Source organism: Cervus elaphus, chromosome 8 (genome assembly GCF_910594005.1).
Source record: "Cervus elaphus chromosome 8, mCerEla1.1, whole genome shotgun sequence".
NCBI lineage: Eukaryota > Metazoa > Chordata > Mammalia > Artiodactyla > Cervidae > Cervus > Cervus elaphus.
Genome location: NC_057822.1, coordinates 27,137,532 through 27,153,844, shown reverse-complemented (window position 1 = coordinate 27,153,844; position 16,313 = coordinate 27,137,532).

Genomic DNA, 16,313 nt, shown 5'->3' with positions numbered 1-16,313 from the left:
CCCTCCTCCAGGGGATCTTCCTGATCCAGGGATGGAATCCGCATCTCTTATGTCTTCTGCATTGGCAGGCGAGTTCTTTACCACAAGCACCACCTGGGAAGTCCTGGATAGTGGTAGGAAAAGCATTGAAACTGGAAGTCAAGACAATGACTATCTTAGCCTAGAGTAAAATACTAGAGTTCTCTAGAATTTTCTAGAAAGGAGGTTAAAGGGCCGAAATTTTATTTAAGAGACCAAGCCTAGGGCAATGAGGGTGAGGAAAAAGAGGTAAGGAGAGATGGGAAACACTGGATGCAACATGTGATTACAATGGTCACCACTTTCCAATGAACCTCAGGGAAATACAGGAGGCCACACAACACAGGTGTTTGCCTGGCACACAGGGCATGCCAGGAAGGACTGGAAAGGGGAGATCAATGAATGAATGAATGTGAATGAAAAGTCACGCCTCCCAGTTATCCACAGAAGAGATAAAGTGTGGGGAGTTTCACAGCTAGCCTCCTTTTCTCTCTGAGGAGGGGGAGAACAGGGAGGAGGGGGGAGGGGGAAAAGGAGGGGAGGGGGAGGACATTCTTTAGTCTTAGCCACATAAAACTAGTTTTTTTTTTTTCTTTAAGCCTGGAGCTGATGATTATACAACAAAACAACTCAGCTTAAACTCCATACTATGGATTATACAACAGTGTATCCTGCTTGAGGACAGTTTCTCCTTCTTGAAAACCTTCTGACTAATCCTGTTATCTTAAAATGTATATTATGGGAGTGAGTCTCTTAAGATCTTTACAACCTTGAGACATTCTTTGGATTTATTGTAATAACTAATTTAAAAATTATATAGTTCCCTTTCTAAAACTAGCCTGTGGGGCACTCTCTGTCCCCCTTCTGATGTCTATGTCAGAAGTTTTCTCTCTCCTCTTTCACTTTAATAAAACTCTGCTACACAAAAGCTCTTGAGTAATCAAGCCTAGTCCCTAGTCCCGAATCTAAATCTTCTTTGGAGATGATGAATCCAACACCATTCACTGTAGGCTATCATTCCCCTGATCAGATTTCATTTCAGTGGGGAGCCGATTGCCCCATGCTCCTTTCTGCTTAGAAGAGGCAGCTTCTGCTGCTTGCAGTAAGGGACCTTGACAGACCCCTGCTGTTGCGACCCGCTTGGGTTCCCATCTCCATGGCTTACCTCTCTTGAGTCCAGTTATCAGGTGACACAACCTGATAGAGAGTGTCCTTAGGAAACGTGCTAAGCTCAAGGGATTCACCATCAAACTGCTCATTCTTCCAGCTATTCCCATTCTGACCACAATCTCTCTTCCTAGTAGCTTCATTTTTATCTCTTCTATGATCAAGTCTCAATCCTATGTGCCAGGTCCATAATTGGCTCTATGTCTTCATCCCTGCCTCTCTTCCCTTATGACCTGGGAGGGATTTACAAGGAAGTAGATTGGAAATTAAGGTACTGGTAAGTCAACGCCAACCTGGACCTCATGTGGTCTAGCCTTGTGGAGAACTGCACAGGAATTCTGGACAATGAATACTGTCTTGACTCTTAGGAATCCTGTCCAACAACTAAAAGCAATTAAGTTAATTTAAAACTTTACTGGTGGGTTTGGGGATAATGTCAAAGGAAGTAAATATATTTTTAATGTATAGCAAAATGTGTGAAACTTTTTCTCATTTCTCATACTTTCTGTATCTTCTACTCCCTGCCCCACCAAACACCTCTCTCCTTCACTCTTGTTCTAAAACAAGAGTTTTCCCCAATATCCTGTCTTTGTGAATTCCTTATTTTCTGCCTTTCCTGCTTTCCTTCTGTCTTTATTGTTTTATGTGAACTTTTCATACATGTTTTCCAGCTTTGCATTTCCATTTCTGTCATTTTTCTTTCTCCCCATTGCCCCAGAAACTGAGCTGACAGAGACAGAATTCTCCTTTAAAAGGGTAAAGGAAAGGAACACTTAGACATTAATGATTTTTATTTTCATCTCTGACAAAGAAGTTGCTAATCATCAGAGCAGTTCAGCGATGGAATAGACTGCTTTGTTAGGTAATGACTCTCCTGTCATGGGGATGATTCAAGCAAAGGCTAGATGATCAGTGCTCAGGATGCTGGGAAGGCCTTCTGGTTCTGGGTCATGTTGGGTCAGATGATTTATAAACTCTCACCATGTAGGAAATTCTAGGTTTATATTTGCATTGTCTAAACTCTGCCATAGAATTGAGGCTAAATCCTGCAAGCCTGTCCCCCTTTTATAAATCTCTATTCCAAGGATTGGGAGCAACGAATGCTGAGCTTGATCTAACTCTTGTCTTGATTTTAATTTCTTTTGAGATTTGTTGTCCGGTTGCTCAGTCATGTCCAACTCTTTACGAACCCATAGACGGCAGCACACCAGGCTTCCCTGTCCATCACCAACTCCTGGAGCTTGCTCAAACTCATGTTCATTGACTTGGTGATGCCATCCAACCATCTTGTCCTTTCTTGTCTCCTCCTCCTGCCTTCTTTGAGATAAGTTGTCTAAATTACATTTTTAACACCCTGATCATTCCTGCTACAGTCAGTGAGCAAAGTTATATGTGCCCTCAAACAGTTCAGGTTTCCCACAGTTGTGTCAACAGAGGATGAGATGGTTGGATGGCATCACTGACCCAATGGACAAGAGTTTGAGCAAGCTCCGGGAGCTGGTGATGGACCGGGAAGCCTGGCGTGCTGCAATCCATGGGGTCACAAAGAGTCAGACATGACTGAGAGACTGAACTGTGACTATGTGTGTCAACTACACAGTCTGGCTGGGCCAGGCCCTCGTTTAATGACTCATTTTGCTTGGAGACAGCATTTTCCAGGGGAAGAGTGGGCATGGCAGACATTGGATTGGTGGGAGGTCAGAGCCCAGATTTCCCGGGTGAGGTTGATTGGCTCCCAGACTCACCATTTTCTAGGCAGCAGTGTGGTGCGGGAGGAAGGGCTTGCACTTGGGGGTCGGATGGGCTTGATCTGGATCGGCTGCTTACACACAAGGAATGTTAGCCAGGATCTCTTGGGTTTAAGTGGCAGAATTCATGCCGGCTTGAATATAATAAAAAGGGTGGTGGTGGCCATGGGAACCCACCAGCTTCCAAAGCTGGAAATACAGCCACGGCTGCACACAAGGGCCCAAGGAACTTGTGAGGACTTGTCTCTTGGTCAGTCTCTTTACCTGTTTCCCCACCCTCAGCTCTCCCTTTTTGTATGTTCGTTCATTTTCTAGTAGAAAGAACTCCTCTTTCTGAATGTTTTGAACTGAATTCTCAGGGTGGAGTCTCCTTGCCCTGGATGGGATCCTGTATTTGCCCTGCCTCAGTCTTGGGTTCCTGGGGAAGAGGTGCACTGATTGGCCAGGAGAGGGTTTCTCCAAAGGGGAAGGGAGCCTTGGTTACCAAAGAAGAGGGTATGGATGCTGGGTGGACAAAATAGCTCACTGTTATTACAGCCATCAGTTATTTCTCCAGTGTGGCCTCCAGTACAGACTTCGTTATTTCTCTGCACCCAGTTTCTTCAAGTGTAATATTCCTGCTTCCTAGAGCCATTGTGAAGACTGTAAATAATACATTCACAGCACCTGTTATGGAGCAGGCCTTCACTAACTAGAAGCAATTTTTATTGTTAGGTCCAGAGAAGCAGGTGGTGAGAGGGAGACTTGTACCCAACAGGAGGATGGGCGTGTGTGTGCACACGTGTGTGCATGCACATGCATGTGTGTGCATTCCTATGTTGCAATCAGGGAGGCACAGGCTATTAAGACCTGGCTCCTACCATTCCAACCTTCCTGTCCTTTTCCTTCCCCCTTTGCGCTCTGACTCATTATGCTTCCATCTTTCCTCCTTTCTCTCCTCTTCTCTCCTTTTCTTTTCCTCTCACTGGCCGTGTGTATACATGTACAGTAAGTTCCCTACATACGAAAACCTTCAAGTCGCAAACTTTCAAAGATGTGAATGTGCACCACTGGATTGTTTTTTCAAGAGAGGAGATAGAATCGAATCCAGCGAGGAACCAGAACCTGTGCCTTCCACTTCAGGTGTGAGTGATATTGCAGCTTGCCCTCCATCTCCTATTGCAGATTATCCTTCAGCTCTCTCATCTCCCATCTCCTCTCCCTCCTCCAGTCATAACTCCTCCTGTCTGTTCACTCGGTGCCAGCCCCTGTGTGTCAGCTGTTGTACATACTACAGTACTTTTCAAGGTACTGTCCTGTAAGATTAAAAATGTTTTCTTTATTTTGCGTGTTTGTGTTTTTTAATGTATTATTTGTGTGGAAAGTATTATAAACCTATTAGAGTCTAGTGCTATATAGCCGATCGTGTTAGTTCGGTACCAAGGTTTACTTTGCTGGACTTATGAACACATTGGACCTATGAATGGGTTCTTGGAATGGAACTCATGTGTATGTAGGGAACTTAACTGTATTATAAAATCCCAGTATTTTCTTATTTGTGACGTGGATCAAATTTATTTATGTGTTTTTACATCCTGACTTAAAAGAAACGACTTGAGATATCTCACCCAGGTTCGTGCCACAGGATTATATAAATAGTTGAAGGAATTGAAATGGAGAAAATAAGGAGAAATGAAGTCAAATTAGAAAACAAAATGGAGGTTGCCATATCTTGTATGATTCCTTGAGGTGGGCTGCATTTACTGAAAATAAAGTTTCACATTCCCTATTCTGAATTTAAGTGAAAGTGAAGTCGCTCAGTCGTGTCCGACTCTTTGCGACCCCATGAACTGGGGCCTACCAGGCTTCTCTGTCCATGGGATTTTCCAGGCAAGGATACTGGAGTGGGTTGCCATTTCCTTCTCCAGGAGATTTTCCCGACCCAGGGATTGAACCCGGGGCTCCCGCATTGTAGGCAGATGCTTTACCGTCTGAGCCACCAGGGAAGTCTGCACTGCCAAGCAAATAGATTTTTTTTTTCTTTTCTCCAAAGAAAGCCAAGCAGATGAAATCAGCTGAATGTGATTGTTATATATGGTCCTTGATCTCATCCTTTGAGTAGTGGATCTTGACAGTGAAAAAGTTCCACCCATTTATAGGGACCGGGGGGGAGTGTTAAAAACAAGGCAGGATAGGGGGATGCCAGACTGTCAGGCAGACAGGAGAAGGGAGACAGCAGATCCTCATCTCAGGACCTTTGGAGTGGAAAGAGATCAGTATAGCAGGGGTGTGTTTTGAAAGGGAAGTGTAAATAAAAATGGAAAATCTGCCTCGTTAGCACCCAGCTTCCTGAAGAATCAGACTCACAGGTTTACCTCTGTGCTGGGATCCTGTGTAGCCACAGGGCTGGCTATTTTCTGGCTGATCCTTTGGGGAAATCCCTTGTTGCTGAGAAAGGTGGTTCCATGTTGGAGTAGTCAACAGGACGCGGTCATCTGGACGACTACGTAGAAACCAACTTCAGTCAGTTCAGTTCAGTCGCTCAGTTGTGTCTGCCCATGGACGGCAGCACACCAGGCTTCTGCTTCTTTAATGCCACCCACAAACACAACTGCCTATGATTTCATGTTCGTAGGGGCCCCAGCAATCCTTGGGAAGATGGGAAGGGGAAGGGGCATTAGGGAGAGATGAGGAATTCTGCCTTGTTTCATACAGTTAGTGGAGAAGGGCAGAAAGTAATAGTTGAGAAAGCTGAAACACTTGAGATGTGTTGTTGGCCATGCGGGGAGGCTGTGAGATTTCAAGGGACCTTAACCTTGCTCTAGAGAGGGGCCCGAGCTCATGAAAGTACATGAAGCTGTATGTGGTGTATGTAGGCTCTAATGTCATCACAGGGGATGCAAAGCTCACCAGACCCCTCACATCCTGGTTGAGTCTGGGGGCCCTTGCGTGGGCTGCGCCCTCCTCCTCTGTAAATGTGATTCATGTCACATTAGGAACTATAATCCTTGCCTCATGTCCTTCCTGGGCCCATCCCAGGGATTCTCTCATTTGGAAAGAATTTACTGAGTGGCGACCACACATTCTGCACTGAGTCGGACACTTTGGGGAATAGGGAACAAGGTTAATTCCCAGCCTTTATCCTTAAAGAACTAACAGATGTGAGTGGCTTTATAGAGCTGTTAGGGGTGTTTGTAGATCAGTTATGCAGCCTGGAGTGGGTAATCCGGCTGGCTGGGCCTCCAGCTCCGTTCTGCTCTGCCCATTACTGACCTGGCAAGGCCCCCCGTTCCGGGGCCTCACCTACAAAACCAGGAGGTGGGAGTTGTTGCTCTTGGAGATGGGGTGGGGGGGCAGGGGCCTCTTCCACTTCTGCTTCAGTCTCCTGACCACTCAGATCTCTGGCTTCTGAGGTTCAAACTGGGGGCCTGGAGGTGCTGGACTTTTACTTATAGAAAAGCCGGATCATCTACCCTGTCCCCCAGCCCAGTTTGGTGAAGTGCTGTGACCCTCCAAAGTTCAAGTTGCAGGGTAGCAGGCTGATTGTTCTGACCCTTGGCTGTGTGTCTGGGAGGGTGCAGGGCCCGTGGGTCCATCCTGACAGGTGGGGAGTGGGAGCCAAGGCTGCTGGTTTCCACCCCAGAAGGACAGGAGAGCTGGCTGGTGGTTCCTCCTGGGGTCACGAGGAGGGCTGTCTGATGGTTACCTCTGGCCTCGACACAGGCACTGCCATTGTTGTTCTTCTCCTTAGGGGTCCCATCAAGGCGGCTTTAGATTGGCAGAGCCTCTCTGAGGCCAAATGTTTTCATTTTTCTCTTGGCTGGACTCCTGGCGCTGTCATTCTCAGTTGTCATGGGCAGGCTTGTGTTTCATGAGCGTTTTCTGCTTCGCTCTGTGGGTCTTCTCCGAGAGCCATCTAAGTGCACAGTCCTGACCATTCCCCATCTGCATTGCCACTGAGCCACAAGCCAGAGGCGAATTCCTGCACCTAGCCTCCTGACAGCTTTTGCAGTCTGGTGAAACCATAAGCTCCCCATGCTTCCCCATTTTTAAGATAGTGTAAAGAAAAATGGGTGCCCGCTGGTCTCGTCACATCCCCTATAAAAGGATTGGCGTCTCTACTTCTTTTTTTTGTGGGAAAATAGCAGAGGTGGGGGCTGGGAACTCTGATTAAAGGAAGGCTGAGCAGTGTGGGAAAGCAAAGGAACCCGCCATCCACATCTTTCTCTGTAGAGCTGAGCCCTTTGTAAGTTGAAGAGGCTGCCTAGAGGCGGAGTGAGCCTCCAGGCTCAGGCAGTGATCAAGCAGGGGCAGGGCGGCTGCCAGGGGGAAGAAAGCATATTAAGGTGACTGATGAATTTGGCAGAGGTTGGAGTAGAGGATCCTGAAGTTTTCTGGTGAAGCTGAAGTTGCCTTTCAAAAGCTGAAGGACAGGGGAGTGGACAGCATTGTGTCTCCCTTCTTTCTATATTTTTAAAAACAGTTTTTTTTTTGGTGATAAAATACACATGACATAAAATTTGCCATCTTAATAATTTTTAAGTGTGCCACTTAGTGCCATCAAGTTGGGCAGGTATTGCCACCATGCAACTCCAGAACTGTTTCTTCCCAAATGGAAGCCCCACATTGATGAAACAACCTTCCCCAGTTCCCCTTTCCCCCAGCCCCTGGCAACCAACATTCTCCTTTCTACGAACTGGACTACTCTAGCTAGATACCTTATGTAAGTAAAATCATACAATATGCCTCCTTTGGTGACTGGCTTGCTTCCCTGGTGGCTCAGCTGGTGAAGAATCTGTCTGCAGTGCGGGAGACCTGGGTTCAGTCCCTAGGTTGAGATGATCTCCCAGAGAAGGGAAAGGCTACCCATTCCAGTATTCTGGCCTGGAGAATTCCGTGGACTGTATAGTCCATGGGGTCACAAAGAGTCAGACATGACTGAGCGACTTTCACTTTCTACCTTTTTTCTTCACTTTTGTTTTACTCAGTGTCAAGTCTTCAGGGTTCATCTATGTTGTAGCATATGTCAAAATTTCATTCCTTTTTTAAGACTCATATCCCATTGTATGTATATAGCACGTTTTGTCATCCATTCTCCCTCCAAAGTGATGGACTTCGGAGTAGTTTTAATCTTTAGGCTATTATAAATAATGCTGTTGTGAACATGGGTGTACAAATAACCATTTGAGCCCCACTTTCAATTACTTTGAATATATACCTGGGACAAGAATGTGTCCCATGTGGTAATTCTACATTTAATATTTTGAAGACCTGCCACACTGTTTGGGCTTCCCAGGTGGTGCTAGTGGTAAAGAACCTGCCTGCCAATGCAGGAAACATAAGGGATGCAGGTTTGATCCTTGGGTCGGGAAGATCCCCTGGAGAAGGGCATGGCAACCCACTCCAGTATTCTTGCCTGGAGGATCCCATGGACAGAGGAGCCTGGCTGGCTACAGTCCATGGGGTCACAAAGAGTTGGATACAACTGAAGTGACTGAGCACACGCCCACACATGCCACACTGTTTCCCAGGACAGCTGCACCTTTTTACCTTTCTACCAGCAATGCATGAGGGCCCAGTGTCTCTACTCTCAATAAGTCACTTCTTTGTAGTCTCCCAGCACACAGAGGTAGCAAAAGATGTGCCATTGTGCTTGCCTGGCCTGGGTCATCGAAAGAGAGTAGAAAAGAGGGTCTCTCTGCCTGCACTCATAAATGCCCCAAAGCTGGAAATGGAAATAGCCCTGAAAGTTGCCAGTTCTAATCAGTAGTTGGGGTGAATTAAGCATTTAACCAGAAGGATCCAGTCACTATTACTAAAGTAGAGTTACGGAGATCTGGGTCTTTGTTTTAAAAATCAGGGTTGAAGGAGGGTCTGCTGCAACTTAAGGCATGGTTTGTGGCCTTCAAGAGTCTCTTTCAGGGTAGGTACCAGAGTTTCGGTTTCTCTTACCTCTTCCAAACCCCAAGAGTCAAATGCACCTTCAGGAATCAACATTTATTGAGCGCTCACTATGTGCCAGGCATTTTATAGGTACTTTATGTTCATTTGCTCATTAGTCCCCTTTAACATCTGGAAGGCTTATGTCCTTCACCAAATTAAAAATCACCGCTGTAGCCTAGCCTCCCTCCCCATAAAGTGCAGCAGAGCGTGACCAAACATTCGAATGAGCGCTAAAGACTTTAATGAGCGTTTCTGAGAATGTGACAGTAGGGGGACAATAAACTCCCATGAAGATTTGGAGGCTGAGCCCGGGCTCAGTCTGACCCTAGGCTCTGTGCCTTTTATTTTGCTGCTTAATGAATCTTCACTGATTATCCTGCTTCTGCAGTGACTCAAGGTCTTGTCAATTAGCCCTTTCCTAGCCTAATTGTCAACTCAACTTCAGACAAAACTGTAAGTAATGAGTTGATTCTGATTTTCTCTTGAGTCAGAAACAGGAGATGGAGCTGTCCTCCCAGGTCCAAAAGGGAGAAGGGTTTGTCTCTGGTTTCTGGACAAGGATGCCCATTCCTGGCACTTGCAAAGCTTAGGGATATGGTTCAAATTCTTCCTTCTTCTCCAGCCCTGACCTTCACCCTTTCTCTTTGACTGGGTTTTCCTAGGACACTAAACACCTGGCTGCCTAAGCATCATGCCCTCTCCTGTGCTCCTGGGCATGGGGGCATCCCGGCCTCCCAAAGCATTCAAACTTTGGCATCCTCTCTTGGTCGCCCCACTCAGAATGGGCTGGCACTTCTATCTTTGGAATCTGACCTTCCTGAGCCATTGACACAGCCAAGCCTCCCTCGGCATCCAGGCTCTGATGGCCTCACGTGATGGTTTCCGCTGCAGCCTCCTTCCTCACCAGCTGTTCCACCTGCAGCCTCACCCCTCCCAGTCTTTTCTTTACCCAACAGCTAGGCTAATTTTCTCCGAGCACTGTTTTGGTTCTGTCATTTCTCCGTTCAGAAATCGGCAGGAGCTCCCATTTGCCTCCCACCTTTAATCTAAACTCCTCAGCATGTGTTTTAAGACCTTTGCAAACTCACTTTGAACTGCCCTCATCTTTGGCCACCCTGGCTTCTCATCTTTGCTTTGGCCTGACACAGACCACTTAAGTCGCTGGGCTTCAGGGCATGGCTCTGCCCCCAACCCCCCTCAGATTCCTGTCTGTCCCTATGAAGACACAACAAAGACCTGGAGTAGGACCTCACCAGGCTCATTTGACACTGTAGTCCTACTTCCTGGGCCAGGCCTGTCCCATAGTAGGTGCTCAATAAATGTTCATTGAATGAATGAATGTTGAAGGCATCCCCTCTTGGATAACACTACTTTGGGTTAATCAGCAATCATACAAAAGACTTTATCTTCAGTGTTCAGGACACAAAATGAGGAAACTCCAGCTCAAGGAGCTTATGGTCTAGTCTAGGCCTATAAAGGAACAGCATATTTTCTTGATTATATGATAGACTGATCATGAGATGTAGTGTTAATTTAAAAACAGCTTTTGGGAATAAAAGAAACTCTACCACTTTAATGATACACAATGTATGCTGAACTTTAATCTTAGAAACTTTGAAATATGAAAAAATGTGCTTCTTAAAATGGAGAAAATAAAGTGTTGCAATAGGGGGCTTTAGGTGTGACACTGGAGGGATGTACAAAAAGCTACCAAAGGATGCTGTTGATTGGATCTTAGCTGGGTCTTTGTCCGTTTCTCAGGTGGATTGGGGAGGAAGGTAGATGTCAGTGGGCTTTGAACACGCTTGTCTTTGGGTCTTCCAACCTGTGAGGCCCGAGACTAATGACTTCATCTCTTTCAGCCAAGTAAAAGGGAGATTCCCACTACTTACTAAGCATTGACTGTGTACCCACCCCAGGCATAATGCTTAAAATATATTATTTCATTGTCGGTTGTTGTCTTGTTAAGCCAACCCAGGGCATATAGTAAACACTCAACAAAGGGATGGGCTTAGTGAGTATCAGCTTTGATGGTGGTCAGTGTCACAGTGTCTGCCAAGTCTGTGTGCGTCCCTCTTTTCCTGGGAGCAACCCTCACTGTTCCATTTGGGGAAATGCTTTCTCCACTGTTGGTTCATACTGGTCTGAGTGCTCAGCCCACCCCTCCCTGTGGGACCCAGGGGTGGGCATACGGCCCAGGCTTGGCCAGTGAGACCACTGTATCCCCTGGGGGCAGTGACTGGCTCAGAGATGGTGCCCGACCCCAGCCTGCTGGACTGTAAAGAGGAGCCCTCTTACGGTAGGGGCTGCTGGATGGGGGGTGGGATGTGAGCTTGAACCAGGAGGTGGGCCTCTTGCTGTGGTGTCCTGAGCACCTGTGTGGGTGCGGGGCTGTCAGGGAGGCATCGATCCTGTTTCATTGTTTGGCTCCAGCTGTACCTTTTTATCACAAGGCTTCAGCATGCCTGCACATCTCAGTTACTAGAGCCAAAACATTCCCTTTTAAAGTTCTAGCCAGTTTTGGTTGGAATTCTATATTTTACAGTGAAAAGTCTTCTTTGACCCAAACAGAAATTGTGATTATAATGATGCTTAGTATATTCTGGGAGGATGGAGAAGCTTATGGAGCTGGCACACAGTGAGGTATACATGTGGGGAGTGGAGGCCACGTTAGGCACTTGGGTATCTCACTGCACAAGCCTGAAGATGTGTGTTAAGAGAACTGAGCGCTTGATTGGTCCTGGAGGGAGGCGGCTTGCTGGGGTGTGTGTGCGAGCAAGGCTTGGGAAAGGTCATGACTTGAACTAGTTGGGGAGACTGTGGCCAGCAAGGAGGAAGGGATGGGTTCCCCAGGCAAGGGATGAGCATCCTTGTGGTAGCTGGCAAGGCAAGGTGTACTCGGGCCAAAGTGGGTAGATCAGCCTGGCTGCTTCCATCAAGGGGAGAGGACCCAGGGCAGGCAAATAGTCTGGGAGTCGACACCTTGGGCTTTGGGCTCGAGACCTGGAAGATGAGGTCAGTACCTCCCTCCCCAGCAGCCCTGTTACAGAAGCAGCATGGGTTTAATCTGTGGAGCAGGACTTCTAATCAGCTGCGAGTTTGTTTCGTTCTGTCTTCCAGCGTGCTTTTCACCTTTCTGCATTAGAACATGGGCTCCTTCCCTTGAGGAAACTCTCCTATTTTCTCGTTTTGTATCTTTCAGCATGGCAGTCCCACACAGTCTGCCTGGGTTTGAACACTGGCCCAGCGCTTACCATCCATGACCCATGGGGCAAATCACTCCTTCTCTCTGTATCTCAGTTTCCTTGTCTGTAAAATGGGACTATTAGTAGTAACTACCTCAGGGGGTTGCTGGGAAGATGAAATGAGTCAGTGAATGCACAGTGTTTAGTGATTTCCCTGGGGCAAATCACTCATTTTCTCCATGCCTCAGTTTCCTTGTCTGTAAAATGGAACTAATAGCAGTAACTACCTCAGCGGGTTGCTGGGAAGATGAAATGAGTCAGTGAATGCACAGTGTTGAGAACTGTGCCTGACACAGAATAAGGCTATATATGGGTAAGCTATTTATTATTATTTTTATTGTTATTCATTCCTTTTCACAACACTCAGCATAGACTGTTACATAAAATGGGTGCTCAGAAGCATAGTTTTCCAAATGAGGACCCCGCCCCCCACCACAGTGTGGCTAAGTGTCTCCCCTAGGCATGAACTGATTTGGGAGAATAAGCATCTTCGCTGTAATAGAAGGACTTGTGTGTTTCTAACCAGAATCTCTCCCTGTGTGTACTTGGCTGTTTTTACTTGGCCCCCCTGCCCATGCCCCCTTTAGGGATTTCACGACTGGCCTCATCCTTTGGGGCTCCTGACCCGGCAGAGGCTCTGACTGGTGCGGCAGTGAAATTCCCTGTTGCTGCAGTCTTGTCTTGAGTTTTCTTTGTTACTTGGGCTTCTTTTTATTTTGATTCCAGGAGCATCTGCTCACAGGATTTCTGACACTCCTGGGCTCTCAGAGCAATGGGGTCTCGCTAACGTTCAGCCTCTCCGTTACTACATCGGAAGACGATTTACCTAACAGATGGGATCTTTTGAATATTTATGTCTGGACACATCTGTTCTGGACTTGAAAGTTTAATAAAGCTTTTCATTTTCTGAAGCGCGGGTGAAGCCTGTCTGTGGTGAGCTGACAGCCCCATGGGGTCCAGCCCCTCAGTGGTGACTCTGGGGCAGGGGGTACGGCTTGGGACACCCCAGTTGGCAGGCAGCCATCATTTCCAAACCCTTCCCCCTTCCTGCACAGGTTAAGGGGTGGGGGCAGGTGGTGAAGGGCTAAATGCATGGACCAGTTGAATGTGTTTACAGAGAGAAGGCAGCAACAATTATTTGCGAAAGGGGGACATGTTTTCTTGTAATCTTTGCTTCCCTGGGGAAGATGGGTCCCCTGGTTTGGGTGCAGGATAGAGCAGTCTGGCCTTGTCTGAATCTTTGCCCCCATAAACCACTGGGACTCTTGGAGGAGTCCAGATGGATGTGTAGAAGAGGGTTTTCACAGCAGTTCTCTCAGAGTTAGGATGTAGGGAGGGGTTTGTCTTGAGGATCTTCAGTTTCTCAATTGTTACTGCTGGTTCCCTCCTCTCCTGATCTCGGTGGCATTCACTAAAATCCCCACTCCTGGGACCTTCCTGGCAGTCCAGAGGTTAAGGCTCCATGCTTCCACTGTGGGGAGCACAGGTTTGATCCCTAGCACGGGTGAGATCCCACATGCTGAGTGGCCAAAAGAACCAAAACATAAAACAGAAGCAATATTGTAAGAGCTTCAATAAAGACTTTAAAAATGGTCTGTAAAATCAGTTCAGCACAGTTCAGTTCAGTTGCTCAGTCATGTCTGACTCTTTGCGACCCCACGAATTGTAGCACGCCGGGCCTCCCTGGCCATCACCATCTCCCAGAATTTACTCAAACTCATGTCCATCAAGTCGGTGATACCATCCAGCCATCTCATTCTCTGTCATCCCCTTCTCCTCCTGCCCCCAATCCCTCACAGCATCAGGGTCTTTTTCAATGAGTCAACTCTTTGCACGAGGTGGCCAAAATATTGGAGTTTCAGCTTCAGCATCAGTCCTTCCAACGAACACCCAGGACTGATCTCCTTTAGGATAGACTGGTTGGATCTCCTTGCAGTCCAAGGGACTCTCAAAAGTCTTCTCCAACACCACAGTTCAAAAGCATCAATTTTTCGGCACTCAGCTTTCTTCACAGTCCAACTCTCACATCCATACATGACCACTGGAAAAACCATAGCCTTGATTAGATGGACATTTGTTGGCAAAGTAATGTCTCTGCTTTTTAATATGCTATCTGGATTGGTCATAACTTTCCTTCTAAAGAATAAGTGTCTTTTAATTTCACGGCTGCAATCACCATCTGCAGTGATTTTGGAGCCTAGAAAAATAAAGTCTGACACTGTTTCCACTGTTTGCTTATCTATTTCCCATGAAGTGATGGGATCAGATGCCATGATCTTAGTTTTCTGAATGTTGAGCTTTAAGCCAACTTTTTCACTCTTCTCTTTCACTTTCATCAAGAGGTTCTTTAGTTCCTCTTCACTGTCTGCCATAAGGGTGGTGTCATCTGAATATATGAGGCTGTTGATATTTCTCCCGGCAATCTTGATTCCAGCTTGTGCTTCATCCAGCCCAGCGTTTCTCATGATATATTCTGCATATAAGTTAAATAAGCAGGGTGACAATATACAGCCTTGATGTACTCCTTTTCCTATTTGGAACAGGTCTGTTGGTCCATGTCCAGTTCTAACTGTTGCTTCCTGACCTGCATATAGGTTTCTCAAGAGGCAGGTCAGGTGGTCTGGTATTCCCATCTCTCAGAATTTTCCACAGTTTATTGTGATCCACACAAAGGCTTTGACATAGTCAATAAAGCAGAAGTAGATGTTTTCCTGGAACTTTCTTGCTTTTTTGATGATCCAGCGGATGTTGGCAATTTGATCTCTGGTTCCTCTGCCTTTTCTAAAACCAGCTTGAACATCTGGAAGTTCTCGGTTCACGTATTGCTGAAGCCTGGCTTGGAGAATTTTGAGCTTTACTTTACTAGTGTGTGAGATGAGTGCAATTGTGTGGTAGTTTGAGCATTCTTTGGGATTGCCTTTCTTTGGGATTGGAATGAAAACAGACCTTTTCCAGTCCTGTGGCCACTGCTGAGTTTTCCAAATTTGCTGGCATATTGAGTACAGCACTTTCACAGCATCATCTTTTAGGATTTGAAATAGCTCAACTGGAATTCCATCACCTCCACTAGCTTTTTTCGTAGTGATGCCTTCTAAGGCCCACTTGACTTCACATTCCAGGATTTCTGGCTCTAGGTGAGTGATCACACCATTGTGATTATCTGGATCATGAAGATCTTTTTGTACAGTTCTTCTGTGTATTCTTGCCACCTCTCCTTAATATCTTCTGCTTCTGTTAGGTCCATACCGTTTCTGTCCTTTATCAAACCCATGTTTGCATGAAATGTTCCCTTGGTATCTCTAATTTTCTTGAAGAGGTCTCTAGTCTTTTCTATTCTGTTGTTTTCCTCTAGTTCTTTGCATTGATCACTGAGGAAGGCTTTCTTATCTCCCCTTGCTATTCTTTGGAACTCTGCATTCAAATGGAATATCTTTCCTTTTCTCCTTTGCTTTTCGCTTCTCTTCTTTTCACAGTTATTTGTAAGGCCTCCTCAGACAACCATTTTGCCTTTTTGCATTTCTTTGCCATGGGGATGGTCTTGATCCCTGTCTCCTGTACAATGTCATGAACCTCCGTCCGTAGTTCATCAGGTACTCTGTCTCTCAGATCTAGTCTCTTAAATCTATTTCTCACTTCCACTGTATGGTCATAAGGGATTTGATTTAGGTCATACCTGAATGGTCTAGTGGTTTTCCCTACTTTCTTAAATTTAAGTCTGAATTTGGCAATAAGGAGTTCATGATCTGAGCCACAGTCAGCTCCCAGTCTTGTTTTTGCAGACTGTATAGAGCTTCTCCATCTTTGGCTGCAAAGAATATAATCAATCTGATTTCGATGTTGACCATCTGGTGATGTCCATGAGTAGAGTCTTCTCTTGCGTTGTTGGAAGAGGGTGTTTGCTATGACCAGTGCGTTCTGTTGGCAGAACTCTATTAGCCTTTGCCCTGCTTCATTCTGTACTCCAAGACCAAATTTGCCTGTTACTCCAGGTGTTTCTTGACTTCCTACTTTTGCATTCCAGTCTCCTATAATGAAAAGGACATCTTTTTTGGGTGTTAGTTCTAAAAGGTCTTGTAGGTCTTCATAGAACCGTTCAACTTCAGCTTCTTCAGCATTACTGGTTGGGGCATAGGCTTGGATTACTGTGATATTGAATGGTTTGCCTTGGAAATGAACAGAGATCATTCTGTCATTTTTGAGATTGCATCCAAGT